Genomic DNA, 18,073 nt, shown 5'->3' with positions numbered 1-18,073 from the left:
GGGCGCCCGGGCACGTGTAGGGAGGAGACAACGCTTTCTTCTGAAAGGCGGAAAAAAATAGCGATTATCACTAGTTTGGTTACAAAAGTAACGAAGATACCGATACATATTTAAATAAGTAGCGGATGGTCGATAACCCGATTTTGTTATCAGCGATAAAGTATCGCGATAACTTATCGCAATAACGCCCAGCTATGGCCAAGAATCATCAGGAATGAACTATTTTAACAATAAATATACAGGAATCTAATTATTAGGGCCCAGGAGACAGTTTTTGGGGCAGAAACCGGCAAAAACAATATGCCAGGTTGGACAGTCCGGTAACGTTGGTGTGGTGGTCAGCGTCCCTGACCATGTATCTGGCGGCCAGGCTTCACATCCCGGCCCAGGCAGTCAGTGTGCAGCCACCCAGCTGTTCAGCCTTCTTTTTGGAGGGTCTGTACCTGGGGAAGGTACACTGTGCTAACCACACTGTAGGCTACCTGTGGCGTTTTTTATTTTTACTTAGGAGGAAACACTTCAAGGGCAAAAGAAAAAAAATAATGAATAAAAAGCCCGCCACTTGCTGCTTCCACAAAGGAGTCAAGAGGGGTGGCCGAAAGATGGTTCAAATGAGAGGTGTCCCGCTGCCCTCCTCTTGAAAGAGTTCAAGTGGTAGGGTTAAGGGTTCCCTCCCACCTCAAGGGCCAGCGGAACGGGGATGAACGCCGCTGCCAACTTTACTGTTTTAGTGGCTGTTCCTCTCGGTGTGCCTTGCCTGGCCACTGTTTGTCTTCATACTTATTGGGATAATTATGCAGCTGTCGTCACTGAGGCTCACACTTAACCCGGTGGTGGTGGTGGTGGTAGCTGGGGGGGTCATGTTTCTTAAAGGCCGCTCCCTCTAAGCGAGAAAAATGAGGAAAAATCATCACTCACGCAAACCATTTCATAATATATATCAACGCATTTGGATTCACTTTATGCATCATCTATTTTTGGGGTTTATATCATGGTAAAAATTTGGCCCGTCACTGCTACACGGTAAAGCCATAAATTTGGCCCGTCGCTGCTACCGGGTTAAGATGTCATTTGCCTATAGAAATGACAAGATGTCATGTCTTACAAATCATTGTACATGCAGAGTAAACCTTGTCAGGCAACACACACATGCACACACTCAAAAGAGGTAGAGAATTCTGGAGAGTGACGGCTCTGCTGCCTGCTTGTTACAAGGAACACACTGAACACCTCTTGTGGGAAGGTGGAGCGAGGGCGACGGAACAGAGTACTTGTGAGGGAGACGGGATAAAAATAATGTTCAGCAGGGAAGATATTATGACATGTCAGGTAAAGCAGCTTCAGTTTTGGCGACACTATAAAATTTTTTTCCTGCGCCATGACGGGCTTGGGCCGACCCCCTGGCCCCTGAAGAAAGCCTGCAGGCAAAGATGTTAGAAGAAAAAAACATTAATAACTAGGATTGTTAAGAATTAATTCCTGGCTTCAAGAACTGGTAGTGTAGTTTGTTCAAGATTTTGATTTCCAGTAAAATCCTTACAAGTGGGCATGCTGGGGGCTCCAGCCTGGCCGGGTTATTCAGTTTTCCAAGTTATGCAAATCCCCCATTCCCCTTCCCCCCACTTGCATAACGGTAGAGTCAAAATATTGAAAACACTGCTCTACACAGCAGCAGTAAAAGCTTGATTGAATTAGCACACTTACCAGTGAAGGGCTGCTGTAGTCAGGGAGAGTGAGCACAGCTACATGTTTAACACAGCGGGCAAGCCTTAACAAGCCCTGAGATACTCGCTGGGCTGAATCAGAGAGTGCTGGCCCAAGTGTTGTTACACGTTCAGAGGGTGAGGCAGCCCAGTGTACAGTGTGGCTAAAACTCGGCAACATGCCCAGATGCACCATTCTTTTTCCTTATTTGTTTGAATTGTCAGTTTAATGTTTTAGTGAATATTTCATTGCCTTGCCAAGTTATAAGGGTTTTACTGTACTTCCTTCAGTACTGTCAGGGCTTTGCAGGAACCTAAACCAGTGGACGGATGACTGTTATTGTTATTTCTGACACAAGAACACAATCAGGGGACATGTGCCGGGGGAGGGTCTCCTCGCCCACCCTTTGGTACCACTTAAACCAGTGGACGGATGACTGTTATTGTTATTTCTGACACAAGAACACAATCAGGGGACATGTGCCGGGGGAGGGTCTCCTCGCCCACCCTTTGGTACCACAGAATACGTGTAATTTTTACTCTCCGTTGCAGTCAGTATAGGGACGTGATTTGTTATATCTTGTAGGTGCCTGTAAGGGCTGCTCCACGTGTCATCAGGAAGGAGGACTTTGACAACCTAGAGAAACCTGCACAGATGAAGAGCTGGACATGCTGGACCTGGCAGACACATTCATGGTGTTGTGATTCACTCGTAACACTGGAGAACACAGGTAACCAGCCTGACGACTTGTCTAGGACTGAACGTTCTTCATCTTTAAGAAGCCTCATAGCCTATTGGTGTTCTTAGACTCGGCTTTTACACGTAGTGATTTTTGTGTTGCTCTTGAATCATTATTTGTGGATCTACATCATTGCTGACAAAGTACAGGTCTGAAAACATGAATATAATTGGCCAATATTCAGCTTACAGTCATGAACCTGCTGCCACTTCAGTCACAAAACTGCTCCCATTATTTTGTTTTCAATGTATTATTACAAAGGATTTGCTGTGTGTTAGTAGTAAGAAATGCTGCATGAAGTAAAGCACTGATTTTGAATTGCAATTTGGATGCATGTGTTCTCTCTCTATTCTCAGTGAAGTAGATATTTACTCAACACATATACAAGAACTGTCCTTAGACGTCTATATTTAGAAAATGTGTGTTATCTCTGTGGGTTGGCAGTCTGTTTCCATAACCATCACAGTCTTCTCTTGTCCGTACTTATGTTAAGACTGGTGACCCAGGCCATTCTGTGTCCTTCATGACGGCTGAGTCTGTGGCCGTCACCTTTCTGTACTTGGCACACTTTCCTCTTATTGACTGAAGGGCGGAGGACATGGATGGACCCAGTTGTGGAGTCCTTAGATACTGATGCCTTGAGGAGCACGGGGAAGGTGTTCCTCCGTGTGTTTCTCTTCTCCTTATTGGACTGGAGGGTTTGTGGGCACAGCAGCACCCACCTGTGGCTGGCCTGGAATGAGGTACTGGCTGGTGGGGTGGTCATTGGCAGGACTGTCATTGGTCTGTTGTTGTAAGCAGGACCTGTTGTGACCTACTCGTGGCCAAAATCCATGGCATCTTTGTAGGTGGGTCATGCTACCCCTCCATAGTTGTGCATTTTCCAGTATTGGTGACCACTTGCCCAATATTCATGTAGTATATGCTACATAGTGGTTCATGAAAAGAATATTTAACCCGGCAGCAGTGACGGGCCAAATAGATGATGCATAAACTGACCACAGATGCATTGATATACATATATTGTGAAATGGTTTGCGTGAGTGATGATTTTTCTCGTTTTCCTCGCTTAGAGGAAGGAGCCTTTAAGAAACGTGATCCCCGCGGCTACCACCACCGGGTTAAATTGCCTCTTTACAACATTGAAAAATGCAAAATGTAGTTGATACTAAAGCTCCATTTAGCATGAAATTTAACCGAATAACTGCCGTAGTTAGTCTTGGATGTGTGGCGCCACAAACAACATCATGGGACGGGAGTCTGGGCGCCAAGACAGCCAGTGCTCACAAGATGCAGAGCCGGCCACATTATTAGGTCTGTCCACTCACAAGCGTGGGTGTGACACATACACATTGCCAGCTTGTGGCTGTGGGAAAATCAGCTTGTTCTATTTCATTGGCTGCTTGTGATAAAAACTCAAGCTACTTCTTCTGTCATGTATTTGAATGTTTATACGTACTAATGACCATCACTCGTAGCCTCCTTTGTAAACCCCAAACGTGCCGACTGTCTGCCGTACAAGCACGCAAAAAATTTGCTGCTGTCAGTCAGTCTGGTCACATCTCAGGCAATCAAACATCATTAAATAAATGCATTAGCTCATTTCTGGTATTTGAAAAGACATCTGTAAGTGCAAATTAAAGGTATTTTTTATCATTCATGTACATCACATGGATAATATTAGAAATTGCATGAAGTATTGCTGCATGTGATGTGTGGTTGTCTCCTAGTCCAGCATAACACTCAGCAACATTTCCTGCTGTCCCAGAGTGTTGTTCCCTGTGATATACATGTGATGATTGACCAAGATGCCTCTTACTTGCACATACAGAGCCACCAAGTGTCTCTTTCACACCTGAAATGAGATAAAGCAGGATTGTTCAATGCTGCACTGTTGGTGTGTATATGTGTGCCCAAGTGATAGCTTTCATGTGTGGCATGGCACGGCAGGTTTGGGAGGTACACAAGAGGGCATGAGTGATGGTTCTCAGTAATTATGATCATTCAAATATAGGATTGAAGAAATGGCTTGAGTATTTATCACAAGTAGCCAACGATACAGAACACATTGATTTTTACACAAGCACAAGCTGGCAATGCATATGTAGCAGATCCATCCTAATCCACTCCTGGGGATGAACAGATGAAAGGAAACCAAATGTACAGATAGAACCTCAGCCATTTGCAGCAAATATATACGCACTAGACAAATTAACACACACACACACACACTCACAGAATTGTAATGATCGTTATAACTTGTTGACATAATGTGGATATTTTTGTCTGAACACACTTATATCAGGAAGAGGGTCATCAAGGTTGTGTTTTTCCCCAGCCAATAAACCTACTTTTGATGAGGTGTGAAGGTTGTGGGCTGCATATTTTGGGGCTGATTGTGTTTCATGTTGGTACTGATCAACCCTTGGACAGCATTTGAAGAGTGGCTCCCCCAAAATGAATCGTCTGTATATAGTCACTGCCTGCCGACCTGAGGACCGTAGCTTAAATATAGTTACGCCGCATAAGAGATGTTTTAACTCGTCTATATAAAGATTCTACCGAAGTGTTGTTATATATCTGCCGTACAACACTGACTGGAGCGTCTATATAGAGTTCCAGCACCGTCTGAGGCAGGGGGTCCCAACCTTTTTGTTCCTCTGTACCCCTTGGCCATTTCTATAGGTTTCCGTGTACCCCTAAAAATTTAGGAAAAAAACGAAGAAATTTTAATATTTTGATATTATTTTATAATGAAATCTGTATGTGTAAACTGATGATATAATGTAAGTTAAATAACATTTTGCTTACTAAAATGAGGAAATTGAAAAAACACATTATGCAATATGAATGCAGATTACAACACATGTATTGTACAGTAGTGGTTATTCTCTCGGACCCAATGTACCCCCTGAAAAGTGCAAATGTACCACTGGGGGTACATGTACCCCAGGTTGGGAACCCCTGCTCTGAGGGTTAAAATACCACAAGTTGTCCCCAAAGAGGCTTGCTGTGTCAACCTACTGGAAGAGCTCAGGTCACAGGGCAGCATCACACCTCTGTACTTGTCATGGGGCAGGTGACAGGTGTGGACATGGCCAGGTGTAAAGTGAATCACACACTGCCACCTCTGTACTTGTCATGGGGCAGGTGACAGGTGTGGACATGGCCAGGTGTAAAGTGAATCACACACTGCTGCCTCTGTACTTGTCATGGGGCAGGTGACAGGTGTGGACATGGCCAGGTGTAAAGTGAATCACACACTGCCGCCTCTGTACTTGTCATGGGGCAGGTGACAGGTGTGGACATGGCCAGGTGTAAAGTGGAGTGCAATAGTCATGCCACTGGTTGATGCAGTATCCCAACAGTTGTTTTTGTGGGCCACAGGACACTGTCTTCATGTTGGGTATTTTCTATGGCATGTTAGTCTGCAGGTAACTATCACCAGCTTGGCAGCCCTGGTTAGTGACTGAGGGCTTTACTGGAAGGTATCTTGTACAAATGAGTTCTCAGCTCCATCAAGGTTAAGCTGCTAGTGTTATGGATAGCTTTGCAAGAGTCTTTCATGTTAACTCATCACCTATTGTTTGTCACAATTTTTTATTCTTCTTAGTTTACCTCTCTGTCTCTCTCTCTCCATTATCTCCTTGCCTTACCTTGAAGTCCCTTTCTCCCGTCCTTCTTTCATTTCCATCTTTCTTTCTCTCTCTCTCTCCTCTACAAACTCTTCTTTCCCTTCTCTCCTTCCCTTCCCTTCCCTTGATAGTTTCCATTCATTTCCTTCCATTTATTTATTTTCTCAAGTCTCCCATTCATGAATTTTGTATTTCTAGATTTCTGTTGCCAGGAAGGAGGAGGAACAAAGAAGAAGAGGAGGAAGAACAAGAAGAAAACAAAAGGAACAGGAAGAATTAAAGAATAGAGAAACAACACACACACACAGGAACATGAAAAGCACAATATTTTCTTCTGGTTTAATTTTTATTAGTTCATATTTTCACAACAGCTTTCAAGGTTCCACAGTGTAATCTGCACACACACACACACACACACACACACATATTAGGGTATATATATATATATATATATATATATATATATATATATATATATATATATATATATATATATATATATATATATATATATATATATATATATATATATATATATATATATATATATATATATATATATATATATATATATATATATATATATATATATATATATATATATATATATATATATATATATATATATATATATATATATATATATATATATATATATATAAAAAAAAAAAGCCCCATAATCACTGCTCCTATAAAGAAACAAAAGAGGTGACCGAAAGATAGGTCAGTTTCGGGAGGAGAGGTGTCCTGATACCCTCCTCTTGAAAGAGTTCAAGTCGTAGGCAGGAGGAAATACAGATGAAGGAAGATTGTTCCAGAGTTTACCAGCGTGAGGGATGAAAGAGTGAAGATGCTGGTTAACTCTTCATAAGGGTTTGGACAGTATAGGGATGAGCATGAGTAGAAAGTCGAGTGCAGCGGAGGGAGGAGGCATGCAGCTAGCAAATTCAGAAGAGCAGTCAGCGTGGAAATATCGATAGAAGATAGAAAGAGAGGCAACAGTGCGGCGGAATTTAAGAGGTAGAAGACTATCAGTATGAGGAGGAGAGCTGATGAGACGAAGAGCCTTAGCCTCCACTCTGTCCAGAAGAGCTGTGTGAGTGGAGGCCCCCCACACATGAGATGCATACTCCATATATAAGGGTGGTCTATTATATTAGGGTATATATATATATATATATATATATATATATATATATATATATATATATATATATATATATATATATATATATATATATATATATATGGTCTATTATATATATATATATATATATATATATATATATATATATATATATATATATATATATATATATATATATATATATATATATATATATATATATATATATATATATATATATATATATATATATATATATATATATATATATATATATATATATATATATATATATATATATATATATATATATATATATATATATATATATATATATATATATATATATATATATATATATATATATATATATATATATATATATATATATATATATATATATATATATATATATATATATATATATATATATATATATATATATATATATATATATATATATATATATATATATATATATATATATATATATATATATATATATATATATATATATATATATATATATATATATATATATATATATATATATATATATATATATATATATATATATATATATATATTGCCATGCCCCCCCCCCAGCCACATACCCAGTTCTCACTCCCCTTTCCTGTGTTCCTTCTGTAAAATCTTCAATAAAAAATATTTGATAACAAAGTGTGTAATATTCAAAAAAAAAAGATGAAGTTTAAGAGAGAGAGAGAGAGAGAGAGAGAGAGAGAGAGAGAGAGAGAGAGAGAGAGAGAGAGAGAGAGAGAGAGAGAGAGAGAGAGAGAGAGAGAGAGATTACTATCAGCACCTACTCAAGAACAAAACTTGCTAATATTCCGCTCGACTAATTTGGTCAATAAAAATAAATAGGAATAAAGAAATATAAAATAAAGAAACAAGCCTGACAAAATAAACTAATACAACTGCCAAAAACATCTAATAAAAACTAAACTGTAAGCAATGACTGTATGTAACTTACTGTATGAAATTGTATGCACGTAACTCTATAACTAAGTTCCTACTGATGATGGCAAAGTTAACGCTGTGCCAAAGGTGCCATCACTATTACCACCACACAGTGGCTGGCTGGACTGGACTGCCCCATGGCAGGTCACTCCCTCTCCGGGCTACTCAGGATGGACTGGAGTCTTGTGTCTTGTGAGGTGCGTTGCGTCCCTCCTTCCCGGGCCTGTCAACGAGAGACCTGCAACTAATGTATTCTAGACTGTACAGAATAACACGTTAATGCCTCCATGAGATTACGAAACAGGAAACCGTACTGGAAACATGCAGTCCATACCATACCTGGGCGTCTGAACGGTTAACAGCAGGTCCATGGGAAGGAGGCCTCGGTGGCTCTTTACGACGAGTTCACGGGAAACGAGACAAGCGTGTCAAGAGTCTTGTGTCTTGACAAGTCCCGCCTTTCTGGCATTCACAGTGTCCTGCATGTCACTCAGCTCCTTCAATGCCTGCCAGGAATTTATGACACCAATGTTTTGGGCAAAATGACACATAACAATAAAGAAATGCACTAAAAAAATCCCATTTTGGGGGGTTTATATCTGGGGGTGGAGGGGCCCTGATTCCATTACTTGCTGGGCTTCTCTCTGTGTTATCACACACACACACACACACACACACACACACACACATACACTATTGCTGCAATACATGTTCTGTGCGATTCCAAGGTACTGAGAAGATAAGTCATCAATGATTATAATTCAATAATATTTAATTTAATTTCAATACTTACTGTTAATTAAAAAAATAGAGTAAAATACATGTAAATGTGTTTCATTTCGCTTGAGGTTCAAAATAGCTAGGTTTAGAGAATAGTGTATGAAAATGTCTTCAACATATTCTAGTGACATTGGTACCCATGACAATGAAGACTGTGCAACCTTATACATTAGGCTGTTAAATAAAGATGGACTTATAACCCAAGCTAGAGGAGCTTCTAGCTGAAGAGCCTTCACATGAGCAAGTAGTAGCCTAGCCTATCACCGCTGAAATACTAATATTTCCCAGCATTTTAGAATCTCATAAACGAGTAATAATGATAATGGAAACAGTTACCAGAGTGATGATTAGCAAATACAATATAAACAAATAATGTGCTCACTTTTAGAGCGAGTTGGGTGTGATTCTAGAGTTTACCACGACAGGTTACATGGCTCACCAAAGGCTGGCTTCTGTTCATTACACTCTTGTAACACGTCCAGTCTGTGGCCTTGATGAGGCTGTGACATTGTGAGTCTGTAACAACAGCTGGAGGTCACAGCCAATAGTTTTGGCCACAGCTTCCCTCGCCGTGAGGTGGGCGACTGTTTCAGTCCTTGCAGCTGTGCCTCTCCCTGCACTCAAATGATACACTTTGTACCCCTCTGTGGCACGGTGCTACGCTTGGCACCGCCTCAAAATAGCAAAAAATGACCCGCCAGACACCGTGCTTTGAAGTCGGCGCGGTGCTGGAAGGGCCGGTGATGGATATCCCTCCCAAGGTGCAGGACTTTACATTTTCCTACAGTGAATAGCTACACCTAACAAGCCCTTGTTGTCACCAAGTAAGGGAAGGCCTCCTCTACCTGCTGACCAAAGGGGAAGGGGATCTGTGCAGGGGTGTAAGCAGGGGAGGGAAAAATGTAAGCAGATGTCAAGTTGAAAATGGTGGCAAAAATTGGGTTATGAGATTTTCACCTGCTGATATTTTTCCCTTTCTCTCTCTACCTGCTTAACATAGAGGCAAGCGCTTAGTGTCAGCAGGTAGCGGAAGGCCTCTTCTATCTGCTCACCAAAGGGAAAGGAGGTGGGGACAATAGCCTAAGCAGGGGAGGGAAAAATGTAAGCAGATGTCAAGTTGAAAATGGTGGTAAAATTTGGGTTATGAGATTTTTACCTGTTCATATTTTTCCCTTTTCCTCTCCATCTGCTTAAAGAAGAGGTAAGTGCTTGGTGTCAGCAGGTAGGGGAAGGCCTCCTCTACCTGCTGACCAAAGGGGAAGGGGATCCGTGCAGGGGTGTAGGCAGGGGTGGGAAAAATGTAAGCAGATGTCAAGATGAAATTGGTGGCAAAAATTTGGTTATGAGAATTTTACCTCCTCCTCCTCCCCCGCCCCCCCCAAGGAGGTACTGAGGGGGGGGGGGTAAGGTGCCCGCCCCGACAGACTCCACCAGTCAGGAGATCAGATCCCAGTCCTCCTCGCTTTGAGTGTGCACCGTGCTGGCTGTCAGTACCTGCAGAGAAAGTGAGATGGCGAGAAAGTGAGCGAAGATTAGAGCAAGCGGATAGTGGGGTTGGATAGAGCAAGGATTGGGCTTTGATTAGGTACAAACGGATTGGCTCTATCTTTCTTAGAAGCGGAGCTATAGGCCTTTAACTTTGGGTCATGGAAAAAAAATCTGGAAAAATCTTATACATGTCATGAAAGAAAGTAAGATAGTGAGAAAGTGAGCAAGGATTAGAGCAAGCGGAGAGTGGGGTTGGATAGAGCAAGGATTGGGCTTTGATCAGGCACAAACGGATTGGCTCTATCTTTCTTATGAATAGAGCTACAGGCCTTTAACTTTGGGTCATGGAAAAAAAATCTGGAAAAATCTTATACATGTCATGAAAGAAAGTAAGGTAGTGGGAAAGTGAGCAAGGATTAGAGCAAGCCGATTGTGGGGTTGGGTAGAGCAAGGACTGGGCTTTGATTAGGTACAAACATATTGGCTTTATCTTTCTTAGAAGTGGAGCTATGGGCCTTTAACTTTGGGATATGTATATAAAAAATGAAGGAAAAATCTTATACATGTCATGAAAGAGTGTGATAGAGAATTTGATATCAATTTGTTATCAGAACCTATCAGCAAAGTTGGTAAATAAAGTGAGATAGTGAGAGAGTGAGCGAGGATTAGAGCGAGTGGATGGAGGGGATGGATAGAGCGAGGATTGAACTTTGATTAGATGCAAACAGATTGACTCTAACCTAAATGAAACCCAAGTTATAAGCATTTAAAATCACCCATATGGTAAACTGAGACCAAAATATTAGTAAAAAAGTTAGAGAAAATGCAAGATAACTCTACATAGACATAAGACAGAGCCAAACACAAAACACAGAAAGATAGAGAAAGACTTCATCTATACACACAAATAAACGGAAAAATTCTAACTCAAAGGGATCCAGTGTTAGAAGCGTTTAAAGCTCACACACCTGATAATTTAAACTGAAGTAAGATTGAAAAAAGTTTAAGAAAATGCAAGATACCTCAAGATAGACATAAGATAGACCAAGACCCAAAACACAGAAAGATAGAGAAAGCCTTCCTCTACACACACAAATAAACAGAACTCTAACTTAAACAAATCCAGAGTTATAAGCATTCAAATCTCACACACACGATAATTCAAACTAAAAAAAAATCGAAAAAGGTTAAGAAAATGCAAGATAACTCAAGATAGACATAAGATAAGATAAGAAGCTCAAGAAGACAAGGACGAGGCTGGGCGCTGAGTGACAGTCTGGAGGCTGCCACCACCACCACCACCACCACCACTCAAGGTGAGTACAAGGAATGCCACAAAAGACTGGCCAAGTTAGATGAAGTGCAAGAAGCAATAGAGTTGAAGTACCTGAAGAAGAACTAGACCAACTTTTGGACCTGAATTTAGAGGCAAAGGTGTGCAGATACTACCAAGATAAGGGAGTTAGCAGCAGCTGGTACTGCTATAAGTCTTTATCTCAAGAATCACCAATGTCAAGTTGGAATTGGCAAAGTTTACTGGTGAAGTGAGCCAGTGGCAGTCCTCCTGGGATCAATATTCCTGTTCCGATGCAACAGACCTTCCACTAAGTTCACCTACTTGCTATCATTGCCGGCGGGAGGGAGATGCCAGGAGTGTAGTGAAGCTCATACCAGTGCCCTGTTGCCTGTAACCTGCTACAAGCCAGAAAGGATTATCTTTGCAGGCACTGCTGAATGGTCCTGTCAACATCAACGTCGGTGGAGCGAAGGGCGCGGCACAAATTACGCGATGACATTCTAACACAGTTTGGAGGCGTCACAGTGCGAGGTGTTTCTGATCACCCGCTCTCGTGAACTATGGGCCAGGGAAGGTGATGGACAGGACTTAGACTGACATTCTTAGACAAGATTAGAAAGGTCTTTAAGGGAAAGAAGAGTAGTAGTAGTGAAGAACAGACAAGTGAAAATAAGAGTACTGGTTCTAAAGACAGGGTGTACTCCATGCTTCCTCCAAGCAAGAAAACTCTGTTTCTGTGTCAGGAAATTGTTATGGTGGAGTACTGGGATTGATGGCACTGTTGTCAGTGCTCAGGTGGTAATGGTGCAGACATGTTAGTACCAACTTTGTGAAGAAGTGTAAGCCACAGTGGAGTAGGCCATACTCTGGTTGTGGTGGTCACAGTGGTGGAAAATGTCTTTGAGTTAAAGTTGTGGGACAGGGAAGTGGTGTCATTGCTGCCCTACCAGCCCTTGGCTAGGCCATATTCAGGGCTGGATTCCTTTCCTCAGGTTGACGATGACTACCACCATGATTCTCCCATTGATATATTGGTTGGGCCAGATCTCTATTGGACATTGATTTCTCCTGTAGATGCCTTCCATGTTGTAGCCATGAAGTCTGTCTGTGGTTACATCTTAATGAATCCACCTCTGTGTACTCTGCATCACAATTGTTGTGTCTCCTCTGCTTTGAGTAAGTCTTGTGGGGGTTAAGCCTAAGGAACTTGTTATGCCAAAGATGTGAGAGAATTTGAGAGTAGTACAATACAGTTTGTGAATGGTCGCTAGGAGGTTGCACCACCATCGAAGGATCATTCTGCCAAAGAAAAGCTTTTGAGTAATGAAATCATAGTCAGTAGAAGTAAGCTAATGGCTAAGTTAGAGCAAGATAAGAAAGAGTATCAACAGATGGTCTCATCACATAATAGAAGAGGTGCCAAGTCAGGAAATTGCAGGTGTGGATCCCGTGTACTATATGTCTCATGGCCCAGCAGTGAAGTTAAGTGGTCCAGGTACCAAGACAAGGCCTGTGTCTGATGTCCCTTGTTACAATGGCTGTTTGTCCTCAGGCCCAGCACTCAGCCCTGACTTGGTTGAGGTGGTTTCGTCATTGGCCCATTGCTATTATTACAGCAGATATAATTTGCAAATCAGCGTTCAAGAGAAGGATAGAGATGTTCACAGATTTTCACGGCCAAGAGACCACGGTACAATGCGAGACTCCCACGTTTGGTAACACAACCCGTCCATTTCTGCCACCATCAAACACCGTCTGGATAAGTATCCCCAGACTAGTGTAGTGCAGGATTTGAAGGCTGACATGTACACAGGTTGAGTGGTTCTGCCACAGAAGCAGCAGAGAAAGTCTGTCAAGCACGCAGCATTTTTGCTGATGGCAGTATGGAGCTTACAAAGCTTGTGTCAAGTAGCTTGTCGATTACTTCTAAGTTACATGACAAGGTGCCTCTTTCAGGTGGTGCAGCTCACAGCAGGACACTTTCTCCCTTGATGGCATCGTGTAGAAGTAGTCTCCACTAAGCCAAGCATCCTTAGTGTGAGATCTGTGACCCTTTAGGATTAATTAGTCCATTTGTTATGTAGGCCAAGATACTTTTTCAGGAACTCTAGAAACTGGGTCTGACTTGGGATCAAGAAATACCATCAGGGTTGAAGTTAAAATTTCAGAAAGCCTTAGTCGTCAACACTCCAAGAACTTTCATATGTGATTTTCCAGGAGAGGCTCAGGAGAAGCTTAGTCATGTGGAGCTGCATGGGCTTGGTGATGCCTCACACCTGCGAGTACCTGTGGAGAACATCAGGTGTCACTAGTATCCTCCAGAGTTGTGCGCCCAGAAGGACACTGCCAAGACTCATGGGTGATCACTTTTGTGTTGAAGATTAGTTGTGAAGAATGGCCTTAGCCTAGATAACAATGCTGGACAGATTCTACTATTGCTCCGTCATGGAGGTAAGAAAGAAATATTTGTAGCTGATCGGGTAAAGGAGAGCTAACGCCTCCAAGTTGCTGCCAACATTGTGGAAGTAAGGACAGGAGGAGGCTGAACATCACGGAGGAAATGGACAGTGGAGGAGGCGGCCGTATCCCGCCCTCCACAGGGAAGAAATGGATGATGATGATGATGATGATGAACACTATCACCACTCACCATCATGAAGCACCAGGTCAGCCTTCCATGTCTTGAGCGTGGACTTGAGTTCTCTGCGGCGGTGATGTCGGCCACAGTGGTCCCTGGTGTGGGGAGGAGATCTTCTTGGCCGCCAGGCACAGGTCCACGCCAGACTGCTGGAGGAACTGGTGTTGAGTGGGAGCTTGTGCGCGGCGGGCCTGGCTGGGACACCTGTGGAGAGCGAGGCGGTGGTACTAGGAGTTGTTTCAGTGTGTAGACTGGAGCCAAAACCTGCACACTGCAAAAGTGCATCAATGATTGTTTTCACCCACCAACACAGTAAAAAAATATATAGCGTTACATTGATGGCACCACACTGAGTGCAGCTGTTAACTGTATATACAGTAAACCCTGGATATAACGGACCCGCTCATAATGGATTTTGGACATAGCGGCGGTGTCTGAGCCATTGCCAGGAAACAGTCAACGATATATCAAGCCACTTATTGGCTGGAGGAGACACTTTGGGGCTGGAAATCGCCAAACACTGACTACGACAATTTGCTCCCGTTAGATTACTTTTCAAGGGCAGACTTTAGTATTTTCTCATTATACAGGACAAATATCCTAACACACTGCAAAGTTAACTTATCCCCCAATAAGTTTTATCCACGGAACAGAAGGAGGCTGCTGTGAATGTATCTATAGGCCTATTTCAGTTGTCAGAGGAAAGGCAGTAATCCTCAGAGATATCTTATTTCTTAGAGAGACTGGAGACCTTCCTGTAATGGTAGCTTGGAAAACTCTCTCTCTCTCTCTCTCTCTCTCTCTCTCTCTCTCTCTCTCTCTCTCTCTCGAGATTATTAATGTGTGTGTGTGTGTGTGTGTGTGAAAGAGAGAGAGAGAGAGAGAGAGAGAGAGAGAGAGAGAGAGAGAGAGAGAGAGAGAGAGAGAGAGAGAGAGAGAGAGAGAGAGAGCACACACACACACACACAAGGTGAAATGGGAAGGGTGTGTGGAGGGAGGGGCGGAAGTGAGAGTCAGGTCATGTCCTGACTGACGCCCTGACCTGACTCTCCCTCAGGACGTCACCTGACTCTCCCTCAGGACGTCACCTGACTCTCCCTCAGGACCTCACCTGACTCTCCCTCAGGACCTCACCTGACTCTCCCTCAGGACGTCACCTGACTCTCCCTCAGGACGTCACCTGACTCCCTCAGGACGTCACCTGACTCTCCCTCAGGACGTCACCTGACTCTCCCTCAGGACGTCACCTGACTCTCCCTCAGGACCTCACCTGACTCTCCCTCAGGACGTCACCTGACTCTCCCTCAGGACGTCACCTGACTCTCCCTCAGGACGTCACCTGACTCTCCCTCAGGACGTCACCTGACTCTCCCTCAGGACGTCACCTGACTCTCCCTCAGGACCTCACCTGACTCTCCCTCAGGACGTCACCTGACTCTCCCTCAGGACCTCACCTGACTCTCCCTCAGGACCTCACCTGACTCTCCCTCAGGACCTCACCTGACTCTCCCTCAGGACCTCACCTGACTCTCCCTCAGGACGTCACCTGACTCTCCCTCAGGACCTCACCTGACTCTCCCTCAGGACGTCACCTGACTCTCCCTCAGGACGTCACCTGACTCTCCCTCAGGACGTCACCTGACTCACTCCGGACGTCACGTGACTCTCCCTCAGGACGTCACCTGACTCTCCCTCAGAACGTCACCTGACTCTCCCTCAGGACCTCACCTGACTCTCCCTCAGGACGTCACCTGACTCTCCCTCAGGACGTCACCTGACTCTCCCTCAGGACGTCACCTGACTCTCCCTCAGGACGTCACGTGACTCTCCCTCAGGACGTCACCTGACTCTCCCTCAGGACCTCACCTGACTCTCCCTCAGGACGTCACGTGACTCTCCCTCAGGACCTCACCTGACTCTCCCTCAGGACCTCACCTGACTCTCCCTCAGGACGTCACGTGACTCTCCCTCAGGACGTCACCTGACTCTCCCTCAGGACGTCACGTGACTCTCCCTCAGGACCTCACCTGACTCTCCCTCAGGACCTCACCTGACTCTCCCTCAGGACCTCACCTGACTCTCCCTCAGGACGTCACGTGACTCTCCTCCGGACGTCTCCTGACTCTCCCTCAGGACGTCACCTGACTCTCCCTCAGGACGTCACCTGACTCTCCCTCAGGACGTCACGTGACTCTCCCTCAGGACGTCACCTGACTCTCCCTCAGGACCTCACCTGACTCTCCCTCAGGACGTCACCTGACTCTCCCTCAGGACGTCACCTGACTCTCCCTCAGGACGTCACCTGACTCTCCCTCAGGACGTCACCTGACTCTCCCTCAGGACGTCACCTGACTCTCCCTCAGGACGTCACCTGACTCTCCCTCAGGACGTCACCTGACTCTCCCTCAGGACGTCACCTGACTCCCTCAGGACGTCACCTGACTCTCCCTCAGGACCTGACATGACTCTCCTCAGGATGTCACCTGACTCTCCCTCAGGACGTCACGTGACTCTCCCTCAGGACGTCACCTGACTCTCCCTCAGGACGTCACCTGACTCTCCCTCAGGACGTCACGTGACTCTCCCTCAGGACGTCACCTGACTCTCCCTCAGGACGTCACCTGACTCTCCCTCAGGACGTCACCTGACTCTCCCTCAGGACGTCACCTGACTCTCCCTCAGGACCTCACCTGACTCTCCCTCAGGACCTCACCTGACTCTCCCTCAGGACCTCACCTGACTCTCCCTCAGGACCTCACCTGACTCTCCCTCAGGACCTCACCTGGCGCCAGAAGGTATATTTGCGTCTTACCACTAATTAACTATTGAGGAAGGTGTGTTCATTGCACTAAAGACTAGTTATAAAACATATATATAGAAGTGAAATAAAGTACTTATATTCATAAACTAAAGTAGTGTTGCTATGTTCTGTGCCAAGTCTCGTGTGTTGCACTACTGTAAGGTCTTATAAGCGTCAAGTACCACAGAAAAGTACATGTAGACACTTAACACTTTTCAGCAATAATCCTTGCCAGCGAGGGTTGACTAAGGCACTGTTATTACCAGGCCGGTTGGCACGCCTGCTGACGCGTTTGTTACGGGACGGCACCACTACGACACCCAACTACTGTACTGTTACTTATATATACTGTTATAAGTGTTACAGGACCACTACTACACCATGCAAGTACTGTACTGTTACTTATATATACTGTTATAAGTGTTACAGGACCACTACTACACCCAACTACTGTACTGTTACTTATATATACTGTTATAAGTGTTACGGGACCACTACTACACCATGCAAGAACTGTACTGTTACTTATATATACTGTTATAAGTGTTACAGGACCACTACTACACCATCCAAGTACTGTACTGTTACTTATATATACTGTTATAAGTGTTACAGGACCACTACTACACCATCCAAGTACTGTACTGTTACTTATATATATATGGTGTTATAAGTGGAATTGTTTGTATATTTTATCTCTCCCTTTTCTTCTCTACCTTTCTCACTCCCCAGCTCCTTCATTCTCTCTCTCTCTCTCTCTCTCTCTCTCTCTCTCTCTCTCTCTCTCTCTCTCTCTCTCTCTCTCTCTCTCTCTTCTTTCCTTCCTTCCTTCCACGGGTGTGTCTGTGTGGCTCGTCCCAATAATGTGCCGGGAAGAGTGTTGTG

At 43.9% G+C, this 18,073-nt stretch overlaps 2 long non-coding RNA genes across 8 annotated transcripts; both read right to left on the bottom strand.

Moving 5' to 3' along the window:
- Positions 1 to 7,960: 7,960 nt before the first annotated feature.
- Positions 7,961 to 15,211, bottom strand: LOC127003695 (uncharacterized). 5 transcript variants are annotated; one of them, XR_007757337.1, is made up of 4 exons: positions 12,072 to 15,211; positions 10,321 to 10,459; positions 8,525 to 8,691; positions 7,961 to 8,408 (listed from the first exon to the last, which is right to left on the bottom strand). It is a non-coding gene; the product is annotated as an uncharacterized LOC127003695 (long non-coding RNA). The 5 variants fall into 5 exon arrangements; XR_007757336.1 differs by having other exon boundaries at positions 10,321 to 14,036; positions 14,401 to 15,211; XR_007757334.1 differs by having other exon boundaries at positions 14,401 to 15,211.
- A 117-nt stretch (positions 15,212 to 15,328) lies between these two features.
- LOC127003694 (uncharacterized) lies at positions 15,329 to 17,089 on the bottom strand. 3 transcript variants are annotated; one of them, XR_007757332.1, is made up of 6 exons: positions 17,056 to 17,089; positions 16,571 to 16,690; positions 16,071 to 16,249; positions 15,636 to 15,980; positions 15,500 to 15,568; positions 15,389 to 15,430 (listed from the first exon to the last, which is right to left on the bottom strand). It is a non-coding gene; the product is annotated as an uncharacterized LOC127003694 (long non-coding RNA). The 3 variants fall into 3 exon arrangements; XR_007757331.1 differs by lacking the exon at positions 15,500 to 15,568 and having other exon boundaries at positions 15,329 to 15,453; XR_007757330.1 differs by lacking the exons at positions 15,389 to 15,430; positions 15,500 to 15,568 and having other exon boundaries at positions 15,583 to 15,980.
- Positions 17,090 to 18,073: the final 984 nt, after the last annotated feature.

This window comes from Eriocheir sinensis, chromosome 26 (assembly GCF_024679095.1).
Source record: "Eriocheir sinensis breed Jianghai 21 chromosome 26, ASM2467909v1, whole genome shotgun sequence".
In the NCBI taxonomy this organism is placed as follows: domain Eukaryota; kingdom Metazoa; phylum Arthropoda; class Malacostraca; order Decapoda; family Varunidae; genus Eriocheir; species Eriocheir sinensis.
The sequence above is the reverse complement of the archived record's forward strand: the minus strand, read 5'-3'. Positions and strand labels throughout refer to the sequence as shown.